General features: G+C 47.1%; 1 long non-coding RNA gene across 1 annotated transcript; it reads left to right on the top strand.

The window, feature by feature from the left end:
* Positions 1 to 12,165: 12,165 nt before the first annotated feature.
* Positions 12,166 to 13,051, top strand: LOC306816377. Its single transcript, XR_013777652.1, has 3 exons — positions 12,166 to 12,327; positions 12,631 to 12,709; positions 12,864 to 13,051. It is a non-coding gene; the product is annotated as an uncharacterized lncRNA (long non-coding RNA).
* The last annotated feature ends 1,291 nt before the right edge of the window (positions 13,052 to 14,342 follow it).

The following is a 14,342-nucleotide window of genomic DNA, read 5'->3' as shown; positions in this document are numbered from 1 at the left end:
GAGAAATTATCCAATACCAAACAAAGATTTGAAAAGATCTGGCAGAACAGGCCCTCCTGGAAGGGAAAAAAATATATGTTGATGGTTCCTCCAGATGTTTACAAGGAAAAAGAATGTCAGGATATGCTTTCATTGATGGAAAAAATATGCAAACTATTGAAAAAGGAAAACTACCTCCCAACTGGTCAGCTCAAACCTGTGAGTTACATGGTCTAAAAAGAACATTGGAATATTTATAACACAAAAAGGGAACCATATATACTGACTCGAGGTATGCTTTTGGGGTAGTACAAACTTTTGGAAAATTTGGGAAGAAAGGGAGTTACTCAATTCAGAAGGAAAGGGATTAATACATGAGGGCCTCTTTTTGGAAATTTTAGAAGCATTGAAACTGCCTGAGGAAAAAGCTGCGGTACATATCAAGGGACATCAAAAGGGAATGACTCCAGAAATAAGGGGAAATAACTTGGCAGATCAAGAAGCTAAAGATGCATCAGAAAATGGGGTCGAGAAAGTCATGATAATTTTGACCCCAGAAAGGGAAGAATTAGCAATTCCAAAATTTAGTGAGGCCAAAGAAAAGAGTTGGGTAGGACAGGGGGAAAGTCAGACAAATTTGGGAAATGGAAGCTTCCTGATGCCAGGTAATTACTTAATAAGGCAGTTACTAGAAAAAATATTAGAGGATATGCACCAAAAGACTTATTGGGGTACTCAAGCTCTGTGTGATCACTTCCTGAGGAATTACGTGTGTATTGGGATTTTTGGATTAGCAAAACAAGTAACTGAAAGATGTATAATCTGTCAAAAATTAAAGAAAAAGGTAATGAGAAAAACAACCCTTGGGAGCCGTGAATTAGCACTCCAACCATTTCAAAGTATTCAAGTAGACTTCACTGAACTTCCCCAAGTACAGAGATGGAAGTTTTTATCAGTAATAACAGATCATCTAACTCATTGGGTGGAAGCTGTTCCCACTGTCAGAGCCACAGCTAATGTAGTCTGTAAAACCCTTTTGGAACAAATTATTCCCAGGTATGGAATGGTTAATAGAATAGACTCAGACACAGGAACACATTTTACATCAAAAGTCCTACAGCAGATAATTCAAACTTTGGGAATAAAGTGGGAATTACACACACCATGGCATCCACAAAGTTCGGGCTGGGTAGAAAGGATGAAGCAGACTTTAAAAAGAACTCCAACAAAATTAATGATTGAAACCCAGATGTCCTGGATGAAATGTTTACCTTTGGCTCTATTGAGGATCCAAACACAACCTAGGTCTGACCTAGGAGTGTCACCTTATGAAATGATGTTTGGGTTACTCTTTCTGACCACCCAACATGAAACTGCCACTTATGAATTAGGGAAAAAGAGTATTAGAGGATATATCAACACAATTGCAACAACCCTTGAAAATTTGCAATTAAAAGGAATAATTCCTCAAACCACACCTCTAGATTTAAAATCCACAATATCCAGCCAGGGGAATGGGTACTGGTGAAGACATGGAAAGAACAATCTTTACCCCACAATGGGAAGGTCCTTTTCAGGTACTGCTGACAACTGAAGCCGCTGTCCGGACAGGGAACATGGGTGGATCCACGGCAGCAGAATCAAAGGAGCTGTGGAGAAACCTAAAGAGTAGAATATAACATCTGAACCTGGTGACACTAAACTGACTCTTCAGAGAGGAACAGTTGGTGACAAACTGGGAGGACCCAAATGACAACTTCCATCAATGCCACACAGTATATCCTGTCTGACTCGCTCTAAACACTGAACATGCTCACTGCATTAAGTATAAAAGATCTAAATTATAAAACTGATATTGTAAGATATACAATTAGCACTCTCATTATAAAAAGTTCTGCATATCAAATCTTGTCCCTGTCCAGATAAAATTAAGAACCACTAAAATAGTAACTTTATTTCGTGGATAGCAGTCACTAATACCTGTTGACTGGGAAATACCTGAGCTGGGGAAACAGTAAGGATCTACAGCTAAGGAGTGTCAAAACCAGCAAGTGACAAGGAAATAGAGGGCAAGACCAGATTGGCCTCTGTATCTGCCACTGAGAAGATCATAACACCTGCTGTGAGCTGCAACCCCACAGGCATGGGAGGTCCAGGTATAAGCAAAACCAGACCTCTGTTATTCCTTTCTCTGTCACTCATTTTTGCCTTTTCCCCGTCGGGAGGTTGGCAGGGCCATGTTACAGATGCTGCTGGAAGCTGCACATGGAGAGATACCGAGGTTCTTTCCTTATTACACACACCCATGCCAACAGTCACTCTTATAACCCATCCAAATTAAGAGCTTGTGAACACAATGGAAAAAATATTGGATTGCAGAAAACCTTGGAATAAGCGACGACAAATTGGAAAATGCATGTTCAAAAGGAGAGAAATGGATTTGTTTTACATATATCATAAACAGTAAGGCTCAAGATTTGGTAAAAGAACAATTAATAAATATAAAAGGAAAAATAGCACCACAGCCTAAAATTGTACCAATTTCACTTCAACATTTATATGCAAATCTTGAAAAGCAACTGGAAGGAGAGACAGATATCTCAAGACTGGGAAAGAACCAATTTGTAGAATTAGGAGAAAGAATAAGTAAAAAGCTTAATGTAACTAACTGCTGGGTCTGTGGAGGGTTCTCATGTCAGAAGAATGGTCATGGAAAGGCAGCAGCTCAGGTCCAATTGAACTCCTTAAGTGGAACCAGACAAATCCCAAGGGGGGAAGGCGACCAGAAGGGTGGATTTTAAGTTCAACAGGGATTTGGGAAGAATGTTTCTGGTGCACTGGGAAAAAATTTCATCAAGAAGTAGGAAATACTCCTTGTAAGAGATACAAAGTGAGTAATGGAACATTGACATGGTGGATCCCAGAGAAACCAACCCAGTATTGGACCCAGGGAAAAACAAAAAGGGAAAACTGTGCATATAATGACAGAATTAGACTTTTCAATGTAATGATACAGGCAAAAATCCTTACTATGGAATCCCACTAATATCCAAATTTTGGGAAAACAAAAATCAACAAACAAATAATTATTGGAAAGCACCTGATGACATATTTTGGATAAGTGGTAAAAGAGAATACCCTGAACTCCCTTCCCAGTGGAAAGGGAGTTGTACTCTGGGAATTACACAGCCAGGATTTTTTCTTTTACCAGGACCAAAGGGAGACCATTTAAAAATATCAGTTGATAAAGACCTAAATAAAAAAAAAAAAAAAAGGGAATTGATTGGAGGGTTCCAAAAATGGGGAGATGAAGAATGTCCCCCCTGAAGACATAATTGAAACATATGGGCCAGTCACCTGGGCACAAGATGGGAGCTGGGGATACCAGACTCCAATTTACATGTTAAATCACATTATAAGGCTCCAGGCAGTGGTAGAGATAATAACAAACAAAACTGGTCCAGCAATGGAATTAATAGTGAACCAACAAAGTCAAACAAGGGCTGCAGTGTATCACAACAGACTGGCTTTAGATTACTTGTTGGCAGAAGAAGGAGGTGTGTGTGGAAAATTTAATATATCAGATTGTTGTTTGAAGATAGGTGACAATGGGGATGCTGTACTGGATATAGTCAATGATATCAGAAAAATAGCTCATGTACCAGTACAAAAATGGGAATCAATGCTAAACACTAGCTGGTGGGACAATGTATTGGGAATTGAATGGTGGAAGCAGCTGGGCTTCTTCCTTTTATGTGCTACAGCTGGCTTGATCTTTCTTCCTTGTCTGATCCCCTGCTTTATTTGGCTGATCACCAGCCTGGTTCAAGGCAGGCAAGGTGTAACAATGCCTGTGGACCCAAAAGTGGCCACACCTGTAATAACACAAAAGATCATGATGTTAAAGGAACAAAAAGGCGTAAAAGACCCCTTAAAGGAAGCAAAAAGGATCTATGAGGAAAACAAGAAAAAACTGGAGACTAGAAAACAAGGAATATTGCTCAAGACAAATGACGTGCAAAAATACAGACGGGGTATTGTTATAAATGCATGACAAGTCGTTGGCTCTTTGCAAGTATTGGGATAAATGCTATATGTATAATGTTAAAATAGCATTTCTATATGGATATAGTCTTGGTTAATAGTAAAAGTCAGACATAAGTTTTTTAGAGATAGTATGCTTAAACTACCCGCTTAGTCAAAGATAACAGCCCGTGAACATGTGATGGGGACCCTGCAGCTGACAAGACAATTATCAACACTCACCGGCTGGGACCACCACCCAAATTAAAAGGGAGAAGGAGAAGAATAAAACCACAAGCCAAGAAACACGCATGCTCTAAAAAGGCGGACCCAAGGAGTGGCCATGCTAAACAGTTCCCAGAAACAGCTGACTATGCATGAAGGTTATGAATATGTAACAAAGGGATGGATTGTAAAAGGTGTGTTCCCGAAGCAGCGGTGTGCTCTGGGCAGCATGCCAATCACCCGGCAGTTTAACCCTTTGCTGTATGTATGTCTCTTATTTTCTTCTTATTAAACCTTTTAATTCTCCCAAAACAGTGAACCGTGTTTTCCACACCCTGTGTCTCCCTTGTCCATGGTCCCAACATCTCCAGGCTGCCGGGGTTCCCCAGTCCGGGCTCCCCGTTCCAGGGTGCCGGGGGTCCCCCTTATGGGGCCGTTGTCCCCCGCAGGCCGCAGAGGGTCCCCCGGCTCCGGTGCCGCCCTTCTCCGCTGTGCCGAGCCCCAGCCCCGCCGGTGCCGGGCGATCGCCAGGCGGCTCCGGGCTGACAATGCAGCGCCTGAGCCGGGCAGCCCAACCCCAGCGCGGGAGGGTCCCACGCATCCCCCGGCCCAGCGCCGGGGCTGTGCCGGCCCAACAGCGGCACCCCCAAAACTCTGCCGGCTCGGAGCCGCCGAGCGGGCGCCCGGCCCTTGGCCCCGAGCACAGAGCTCTGCCCGGGGGCTCCCGGGGAAAGGCGGCGGCGCTCGGCAGCGGCCCCAGCCCGCCCAGCCCGCGGCAATTGCCCCGCACCGGGACAAAATCCTGCCCCAGAGGAGCCGCTCGCAGCGCCCGCCTGCGGCTCCTCCGAGCCCCAAAGATCCCGGCAGCTGCCCGTGCTCACCGCCCGCTGCGGGTGCCGCAACCAGCCACAGGATTCACTGCATGCAATCTCTGCTATCTCTGCCTGCATGGGCAAAACCAGCTGCTGCTGACAATCGCAGAGAATCCGAGCTCAGACTGAACGGCTCCCACCCGAAATGCTGCATTCAGTTCTGACACACCATTAAGAAATCCAAGAGCAAAACAGACAGCTGATTACAGAATCCTGCAAAATCACATCCGAGAACATTTTGGTATAAAATCACAAATAGGAACAGCAGGTGAGAAATCCAACAAGGTTAGAAAACAAGCTTTGAGCACTGTGATTAGAAGATCTCGGGCAATGCATTGGATTGGAATGAGCCTTCTCTTTCTGACATGTGAGCAATGCCATCCAATTTCCCAAACCAAGGAAATGGGAAGCCCAGGGAAAAGCGACTTCAGACACAGAAGTGACACACAACAGGGCAGGGCAAGCAGCTGCCAAAATTCTAAGTTCCACTTACAATTAAGAAGTTTTGTTTTGAGTTCTATTATAGCCATAATTAATATAGAGTCAAAAAGATTAGAAATACCTCCAATAATTATAATACTAACACTAATAACTGTAATATTATTAGTCATAATAGATATAATAGAAATAAGAAGAATTAATAATGTTAATAGAAAACCCTTCCACATGTATACTAGGTTTGCATGGTCAGGCTTTGGTACAGGGGGGGCTCCAGGAGCCCCTTCTGTGAGAGGCTGCTGGAAGCAGCTGCTCCTCCATGTCCTGCAGAGTCAGCACCAGCCAGCTCCAGGAGGGACCAGAGCTGGCCAAGGCTGGGCCAGTTAGAAATGGTGGTAACACCTTTGGGATAACAGAATGAAGAAAAAGAAAATCGATTATTGTGTAGTTGTAACTGTGGCCAGGGAAGAGCAGGGTGAGAACATGAGAGAGGAACAAGTGTGCACACAGGCAGGGCAGGGCAGGAGGAGGGGCAGGAGCTGCTCCAGGGGCTGGAGCTGATTGCCCTGACATTCCATGGTGCAGTCTGTGCTGAGGCAGCCGGGCCCCTGCAGCCCATGGAGGGCACGGAGTGCAGAGATGCACCTGCAGCGCCTGGAGGAGCCCGTGCCGGAGCAGGGGGATGCCTGAGAGGAGACTGGGACCCCATGAGAAACCTGTGCTGGAGCAGGGACCTGGCAGGGACCTGCAAACCCGTGCAGAGAGGAGCCCACGCTGGAGCAGGGTCCTGGCAGGACTTGTGAGCCCATGCAAGTGTGACCCACGCTGCAGCAGTTTGTGAAGAACTGCTGCCTGTGAGATGAACTCACCTTGGACAAGTTCATGGAGAAGCGTCTCTGGGAGGGACCCCTTGGTGCAGCAGGGGAACGACTCCTCTCCCCGAGCAGCAGGAGAAAAACACATGAACTGAGCAGAACCCCCATTCCCTGTATCCCTGCACTCATTGGGGCAGGAGGTAGGGATGAGAAGGAGGGAGAGATGGGCAGAAGGTGTTTTTTAAGCTTTATTTTACTACTCACTATCCTGTTCTGATTAGGAGATCAAGATATTCAATTAGTATCTCCAATTATGAACCTGTCTTTCCCATGATGGCATTTGCTGAGTAATCAGTCCCAGTCTCTATCACAACCTATGAAACCTTCATTCTGTTTTCTCTCTCCTGTCCATCTCTGGCGAGGAGTGAGAGAGCAGCTCTGATGGGTGATTGAAATCCAGCCAGGGTCAATTGACAACACTTCCTTTCTCTCATCCTTTCTTTCTTTCCAGAGGTCACAGTGCAGAGGCTGAGTGGAGCTTTGATGGGGGGAGTGAAGGTGTTGGGGAGCAGCAGGGACAGGAGCCCCAGGGATGTGGGACAGGCATGAGAGGGGCCCAGGCAGCTGGCAGGGGGCAGCAGGACAATGACCCTGACAAGGTCAGGTGCACAGGGCAGATGTTGTGCAATCTGGCAAACCTGGGGCCATCCAAATGCACCTTTACTGTGACAATTAATGCTGATAACAACCCAGAGACAGTGGGTTCTGTCACCAACAAGCTCAGAAATTATGAGAGTGTGATCAATGGCCCTAGGCAGGCTCATGTCTCTGCTGTGGTTAAGGAGCTCAAAGAGGAGTTTAAGGAAGAGATGAGGGAGATAAGGGAAGAGGTGAGGAAGATCAGTGCAGCATCAGTGCCAGTCACAGGCCCCAAAGTCAGAGCCCAACATCCCCCAGCTAGGGAGAGAGGGGACACCCCACGAGCTGACCTGTGGTTCTTTTTGCACAACCATGGGGAAATCATGAAAAGGCAAAATGAGAAACCCACTTCTGTGCTGGCAGCACGGGTGCATCAACTCAGGGAGGGAAGCACTAAGAGAGGGAGTTCCACTCAAGTGAAGGCAGCCTCAACCTCCCATGACCAAGCTGCCAGGTATTGCAGAAAGGAAGATGACCTGTGGGATCCTCTTAAAAGAACCTCTAGTATGTATGCCAGGAAGGAAATGATAACCAGGGTTAGAGGGGCCCTGCCTCTAGCCAGGGAGAGGCACAGGACAGCCAGGTCTTTTGGATGGAGCAGATCCAATGGCCTGGCACATCAGAGCCTTTAGTTGATCCTGGTGCACAGTGTACCCTAATGCCACTGGGACATGTGGGGGCAGAACCTGTTTCCATTGCTGGGGTGATGGGGGATCACAGGAATTGACTCTGCTGGAGGCTGAAATGAGCCTGACTGGGAAGGGGTGGCAGAAACATCCCAGTGTGACTGGCCCAGAGGCTCCATGAATTCTGGGCATATTCTTCCTCTGGAATGGCTATTACAAAGATCCAAAGGGACTCAGGTGGGCTTTTGGAATAGCTGCTGTAGAGGCAGAGGGCATTGAGAAATTAAACACCTTGCCTGGACTATCAGAAAACCCATCTACAGGAGGTTCCTGAAGGTGAAAGTGCAACAAGTACCAACTGCCACCTCAACAGCACACAGCCAGCAGTACCAGATGAATCAAGATGCCATTATCCTCACCCATAAAATTTTGGCTAGAAAGTCAAAGGATGCTCAGTAAAACCCACTCACCCTTCAACAGCCCCAGTTTGCCTGTGGGAGAGTCTGACAGACAATAGAAATTGACTGTAGGCTATTGTGCCTTGAATGAAGTGACTCCACTGTGGGAGCTAAGACAGAGTGCTGTGGATTTAATTAGAACAAGCAGCTTGGTAACCAAGATGCCTTGGCAAGAGCAAACAGAGCTTTGAAGACTCCATGAAGATTGGATCAAGACTGGCGACAGGAAAGAAGAATGAATCAAATAGAAATGTTGAAAAATGTGTAAGCTTGTTTGTGTGATGTTTAACCCAATCAATGTGTTAAAAAAGTACCAGCTTTCCTAAAACTGGTATATAAGCACATGTAGCTGAGAGTAAATTTGGATTCTGATCAGCAGTCAGTAGACCCCCTCTCTCTCCCAGTCGTTGATTCTCCAGTGCTGAGCGCTGCCGTGCCGGACACGCTGGATCTCCAGGAGGAGCTGGAGCCCAAGGCAGCAAAGTGGCTCCATTGACATTGCCAATGCATTTTTCTCCATTCCTTTGGCAGCAGAGTGCAGGCCTCAGTTTGCTTTCACCTGGGGGCACGTGCAGCACACCTGGAACCGACTGCCCCAGGGGTGGAAACACAGCCCCACCATCTGCCACGGGCTGATCCAGGCTGCACTGGAAAAGGGTAAAGCTCCAAAACATCTGCAATACATCAATAACATCATTGTGTGGAGGAACACGGCAATAAAAGTATTTGAGAAAGGAGAGAGGATCATCCAGATTCTGCTGGAAGGAGGTTTCGCCATCGAGAAGAGCAAAGTCAAGGGACCTGCCTGAGAGATCCAGTTCCTGGGAGTAGAGTGGCAAGATGGACAGAGCCAGATCCCCACTGAAATGATCAATGAGATCATCACAGTGTCTCCACCAACCAGCAAGAGGGAAACACAAGCTTTCCTAGGGGCCATAGGTTTTTAGAGAATGCATTCCTGAGTGCAGCCACATTGTGAGCCCTCTCTACCTGCTCACCCTAAGAAGAACAATTCCAGCTGTGGCCCTGAACAGCAACAAACCTTCACCCAGACCAAGCAGAAAATCGCTCATGCAGTGCCCTTGGCCCAGTCAGGATGGGACCAGAGGTGAGGAATGTGCTTTACTCTGCAGCCAAGAACAATGGCTTGTCCTGGAGCCTTTAGCAGAAGGTGCCTGGGGAGACTCCAGGCCGAGCACCGGAATTCTAGAGTCAAATTTACAGAAAGTCTGAAGCAAATTACACTCACCAAAAAAAAAAAACAAAAACCCAACATCTTATCCGCCTCTAATAAGAAAGTTCAAGCCACCTCAAAAGAAATTATCACAAAAGCACAACTCCTCCTGGCACCCTGACTCCCTGTGCTGGGGTGAATGTTTAAAGAAAAGGCTCCTCTACCCACCACGCCACCCACACCACATGGAGCCCATGGATTGCTCTCATCACACAGCACGGCCGGATTAGAAACACAAATCACCCTGAAATTTTAAAAACAGATAAACCGGACACAAGATAAAAACTTTAGTCTCACTAACAAAAAGGAGCAGAAACAAGTAACCCAGGCTAAAAAGCTCCACCATACAACCAACTACCAGCACAAGAAACACGCTGTGCTCTTGTCACTGACAGTTTCTGTCTCATGGTTGAGATGAACCAGAAGTGGAAAGTGGCCGCAGGGAGCCCCACACGACGAGTCACACAAGCTACTGAAGGAGAAGGTGAATCAAGTGCACTTGCTGAACTCAAAGCCATTCAGCTGGCCCTGGACACTGCTGAAAGAGAGAACTGGCCAAAGCTCTACCTTTATACTGAATCAGAAATAGTAACCAATGCTCTGTGGAGTTAGCTAGAAAGGTAAAAAAGGCCAGCTAGCAACATAAAGGAAAACCAATTCAGGCTGCTGATGAGTGGAAAAAAATTGCCACTCAGAGAAACTCTCTGTAAATATCCATCATGTAGATGGGCACGTCCCCAAAAGTCAGGCTAAAAAAGAACACTAAAACAAGGAGCAAGTAGATCGAGCCGCAAAAATAGAGATGTTACCAAAAAAAATGGAAATTAGAAACATAAGGGAGAATTGTTCCTGACTCAATAGGCCCACACTGCCTCAAGCCATCAAGGGAAAAATGCCACCTATAAGTAGGCACAAAACTGAAAAAGCACATTTAACTATAAATTGCATTTCTCAAGTTATCCATAACTGTAAGACATGTGCTAAAGACAAGCAAGCCAAGCCCATAAAGCCTCTCTAATATGGGGGGCAGTATTCCAAATATAAGTATAAAGAAACCCAACAAACTAACTACATCACACTGCCTCAAACCCCCCAAGGCAAGTGCTACGTGATCACAATGGTAGAAGTCACCACTGGATCATTAGAAACCCACCCTGTACCTCACACTACTACTCAAAACACCGTCTGAAGCCCAAAAAAGCAAGTCCTATAAAGACACAGCACCCCTGAGAGAATCGTCAGACAACAGGACCCATTTCAAGAACAGCCTTAGAAACACCTCAGCCAAAAACCAGGATATTGAATAAATAGATCATATCCCTTATCACACACCAGCTGCCAGGAAAGTTGAACTGTACAACAGACTACTTAAAACTACCCTAAAGGCACTTGGCAGGGAAACATCCAAAGATTGAAAATGAATTTAACAAAAGCCACCTAAACAGTCAACACCTGAGAGTCCATCACTCAAGCAAGTCCTGCCTAGTCTGAAGCCTTGCACACAGTGGATGGGGATAAAGTTCCTATAGTACACATAAAAGGTATTTTAAGACTGTTTAGATTAGGCCCACCTCAAGCACAGGCAAACCAATCCGTACAATTGTTTTTGCTAAAAAACCCAGTTACACTTAGTAGCTAATGCAGAAAAATAAAGAAACCCATTGAGTACCACAGAAAAACCTTATCTTAAGTGAGAACTGTGTGTAAAGTTTCACTGTGGATAAAAATATATAGCAGAGTTGAAAGAAGGTATTAATTAAGGTAGGATGCAGATGGTAATAGAATAAGGAGTAGATCATGTCTTAAGTTGCAATGCAAGATGCAAGCAGAAGTATACATTCTATCAGCATCTGCTGAAACCAGGTGGAGCAGGGCTCCTTATCTCTTCCATGACCCATCCCTCAGAACTCCTCCCCACAAGGAGTTATACCTTATGGGAGATGCCCCACGCAAGGAGAAAAGCCAAGTATTTCTTACCTAAATAAAATCTGAAATTTGAAACATCAGAGCAGCCTTTCCCACTAAATTCCAGAAGAAGACCAGGCCTATCTCCATCACCACCAGATGTTAAAAAAATAACTACACCCTTCTCCAAAATCATTGCTTCAACAAAACCACATCTGTCCATCCAAGAAAACTACAGGTACCATTATTCAGACTGTAACCAACACCTGAGCAACAGGGTTACAGGCTGCATTCTGACCTTGCCAGTGTTTTGGTCTTGATATTACTATACTTTTATTTTCATTTTCCCAGTGAAAAACTACTGTTTTAAATCCCTTATCTTTTCCAGGGAGCTCCTTAATTTCCAAGTCATATTAATTTAGAGGGAGGGAGTTTACATTTTCCATTTTAAGAGAAGCTCCAGAGCTCCTCAGCAGACACCTGTCTGTCAAACCAAGACAGTGCCCTGCTGCAGCTCCATCCCCATGGCAGGATCCGCGCTGGATGATCCCCAGGGACCCCCGGTGGGCAGAGCCCCCCTGAGCCCTGGTGCTGCTGATCCGTGTTGGGAAGACACCTGGCTGGGGGCTCCACATCCTCCCCGTGGCCTGGATTTTCTCTGCATTTCTCTTTGTCCTTCCCAAACACCCAAAACCAGGGTAAAAATAGAGATGTTAAATAACGACCTGCTTGGGGACACGGGGGGATCTTCCAGGGGATGCGGGGGACGCTCGGTTCCAGGGATTTGAGGGGTCCTGGGAGGGACCTGGGGGTTTCTCAGGGCGTTGGGCACCCCAGTTCCAGCGGCTCTGGCTGCGCTGGGAGAGGAGGAGGAGCGGGAGGAAGAGGAAGAGCGGAAAGAGACGGAAGAGAAGCAGCGGGAGGAAGAGGAGGGACACAGGAGGAGCGGCAGGAAGAGGAGGAGCGATTTTGGAACCACGCGCTTCTGCCGCACGCCCGCACAGACCGCAGCGTCCCCCGGGTCCGGCACCATCGCCCCCCAAGAACCCGCAGGTGAGTGGGGAGGGGAAGCTCGCCCCAAATCCATCATGGGGGGCCCCGGGAGGGTTTTATTTTGCGGTTCAGGGGATGTTTGGATCTTGCTGGAGCCCAAAGCCGAGCCCCGGAGCGGGGAGAGCCAGAGGGGCAATCCCGGAGCCGGGGGACCCCCGGCAGCCTGGAGGGGTGCGGGAGGTTGGTGCTGAGCGGGCTCCGGGCCCCCGAGGCTGAAAGGGGCGCTGACTGCTCCAGCTGCCCTTGGGCAGCGCCACCATCAAACCCAACGCGCTCAGCCCTTGTTTTTTCCCCCCCAGCCAGGATTTCTGAAACTTTGGCTCCCAGGAAGAGGAGGAAGAGGCCATGAGGAAGAGGAAGATGTCCCGGGAGCCGCAGGCAGGTGAGGAGGAAGTCAGTGCCCCTTTCCTCCTGAGTCCTGCTCCATCTCCCAGCCCAGCACGGCCCCGGCTGCAGCACAGCCCTGGGGGGATCTCCTTGCCCTTGCTTCTGGCACGGAGGCAAATCCCATCCTGTCCTTGTCCTTCCTCCCCCAGACAAGGAGCTGAGCACGGACAGCAGGGAGGACAAATCCCCGCGGCACAGCCTCGGGCAAGAGGCCGTTTGCAGCGGCTCCACGGCGCAGGAATGCAACGGGGAGGAAAAGCCCCGCAGATCCCGCAGCAGGAGGGGCTGCAAACGCACAGCCCGGGGATCCCAGCTAGAATGAGCCAGCCCGGGATGGGGAGGCAGCCGGAGCTCGGAGCTGGGGCTGCGTGAGCAGCTTCACCATGGGGAGAAGCCCCACAAGTGTTCGGAATGTGGGAAGGGCTTCAGGAGAAGATTCCACATGATTAGACACCGGAGAATCCACACGGGGGAACGACCCTTTGAGTGTGGGGAGTGTGGGAAGAGATTCAGCCGCAGCTCAATCCTGACTGTGCACGAGAGGAGCCACACTGGGGAGAGGCCCTACGAGTGTGATAAATGCAGGAAGAGGTTTGAGAGCAGCTCCAGCCTTCTGCAGCACTATCGCACTCACTGGGATGAGAGGCCGTTCTGCTGCTGCGACTGCGGGAAGGGATTCAATAAAAACTTCAACCTCCTCGTGCACCGGTGCATTCACACCGGGGAGAGACCCTACGAGTGTCTCGAGTGTGGGAAGAACTTCTCACAGCGCTCTAACTTGACCAAACACCAACGGAGTCTCCACTGAGAGAAGCCCTGTGAGTGCCCTGAGTGCAGGAAAAGCTTCGTGCTGGCTCCTGGCGACCTGGATTTTCTTTACATATGTCAATACTAACAACTTCAAACCATTTTTTTCTTGCTGAGTTTTTAGAACTGAGCCTCTAGCATTTTGACACAATGTTCTCATTTTGTTTGCTTTCAGAACCAGCGCTTATTTTTAGTCATCAGAGATTGTATTATCCAAAAGAAATAAAATGGCATGAATTGGCAATAAATGAAAAGAAATTCATTTAACAAAACACTCCATCAAGACTCATGTAAGACTCTCTGATTGTAAGAGCCTCAAATGAAGGATGCAGAACTCCAGGCGGGCTCTTTAAAATGCTGCTTATTATATCCAAATGATGCAGTAATTCATTTTTCATTTAAAATGCTGTTTATTGTATCCATGTGATGCAGCAATTCACGGGCCATGGGTGACAAGAGCCCAGCCCACAGCCTGACAGCCACATCTGTGGGTTCCTCTGAAAGCTTCCTCTAGTTCTGGTTACAAGGCATTAAATAATTTTCATTACAGAGCATCCTAAAACATGACAACCAATGAATGCCTTCACTATAACCTGTAGCCTATCATACGTACTGACATTACAATATTCTTGTTACTATTTTCCAATCACAAAAGGTTGGTGTGTTTCAGTTTAAGCTAGAAGTTGTTTTTCAGTTTTCTTGCAGTGGAAAATCCTGAGACCTTTTCTCTACTTGCAACATGGTATTTTTGTTTGCCTGTGAAAATTCTTTTCCTTGGTAAAAGCATCTTTTTTTTGAGGTGGATTTATCCTTTGCTCAGA

This window comes from Erithacus rubecula (genome assembly GCF_903797595.1).
Source record: "Erithacus rubecula genome assembly, contig: scaffold_543_arrow_ctg1, whole genome shotgun sequence".
Classification (NCBI taxonomy): Eukaryota; Metazoa; Chordata; class Aves; order Passeriformes; family Muscicapidae; genus Erithacus; species Erithacus rubecula.
Note: the sequence above shows the minus strand (reverse complement) of the source record. Positions and strands in the feature narration are given on the sequence as shown.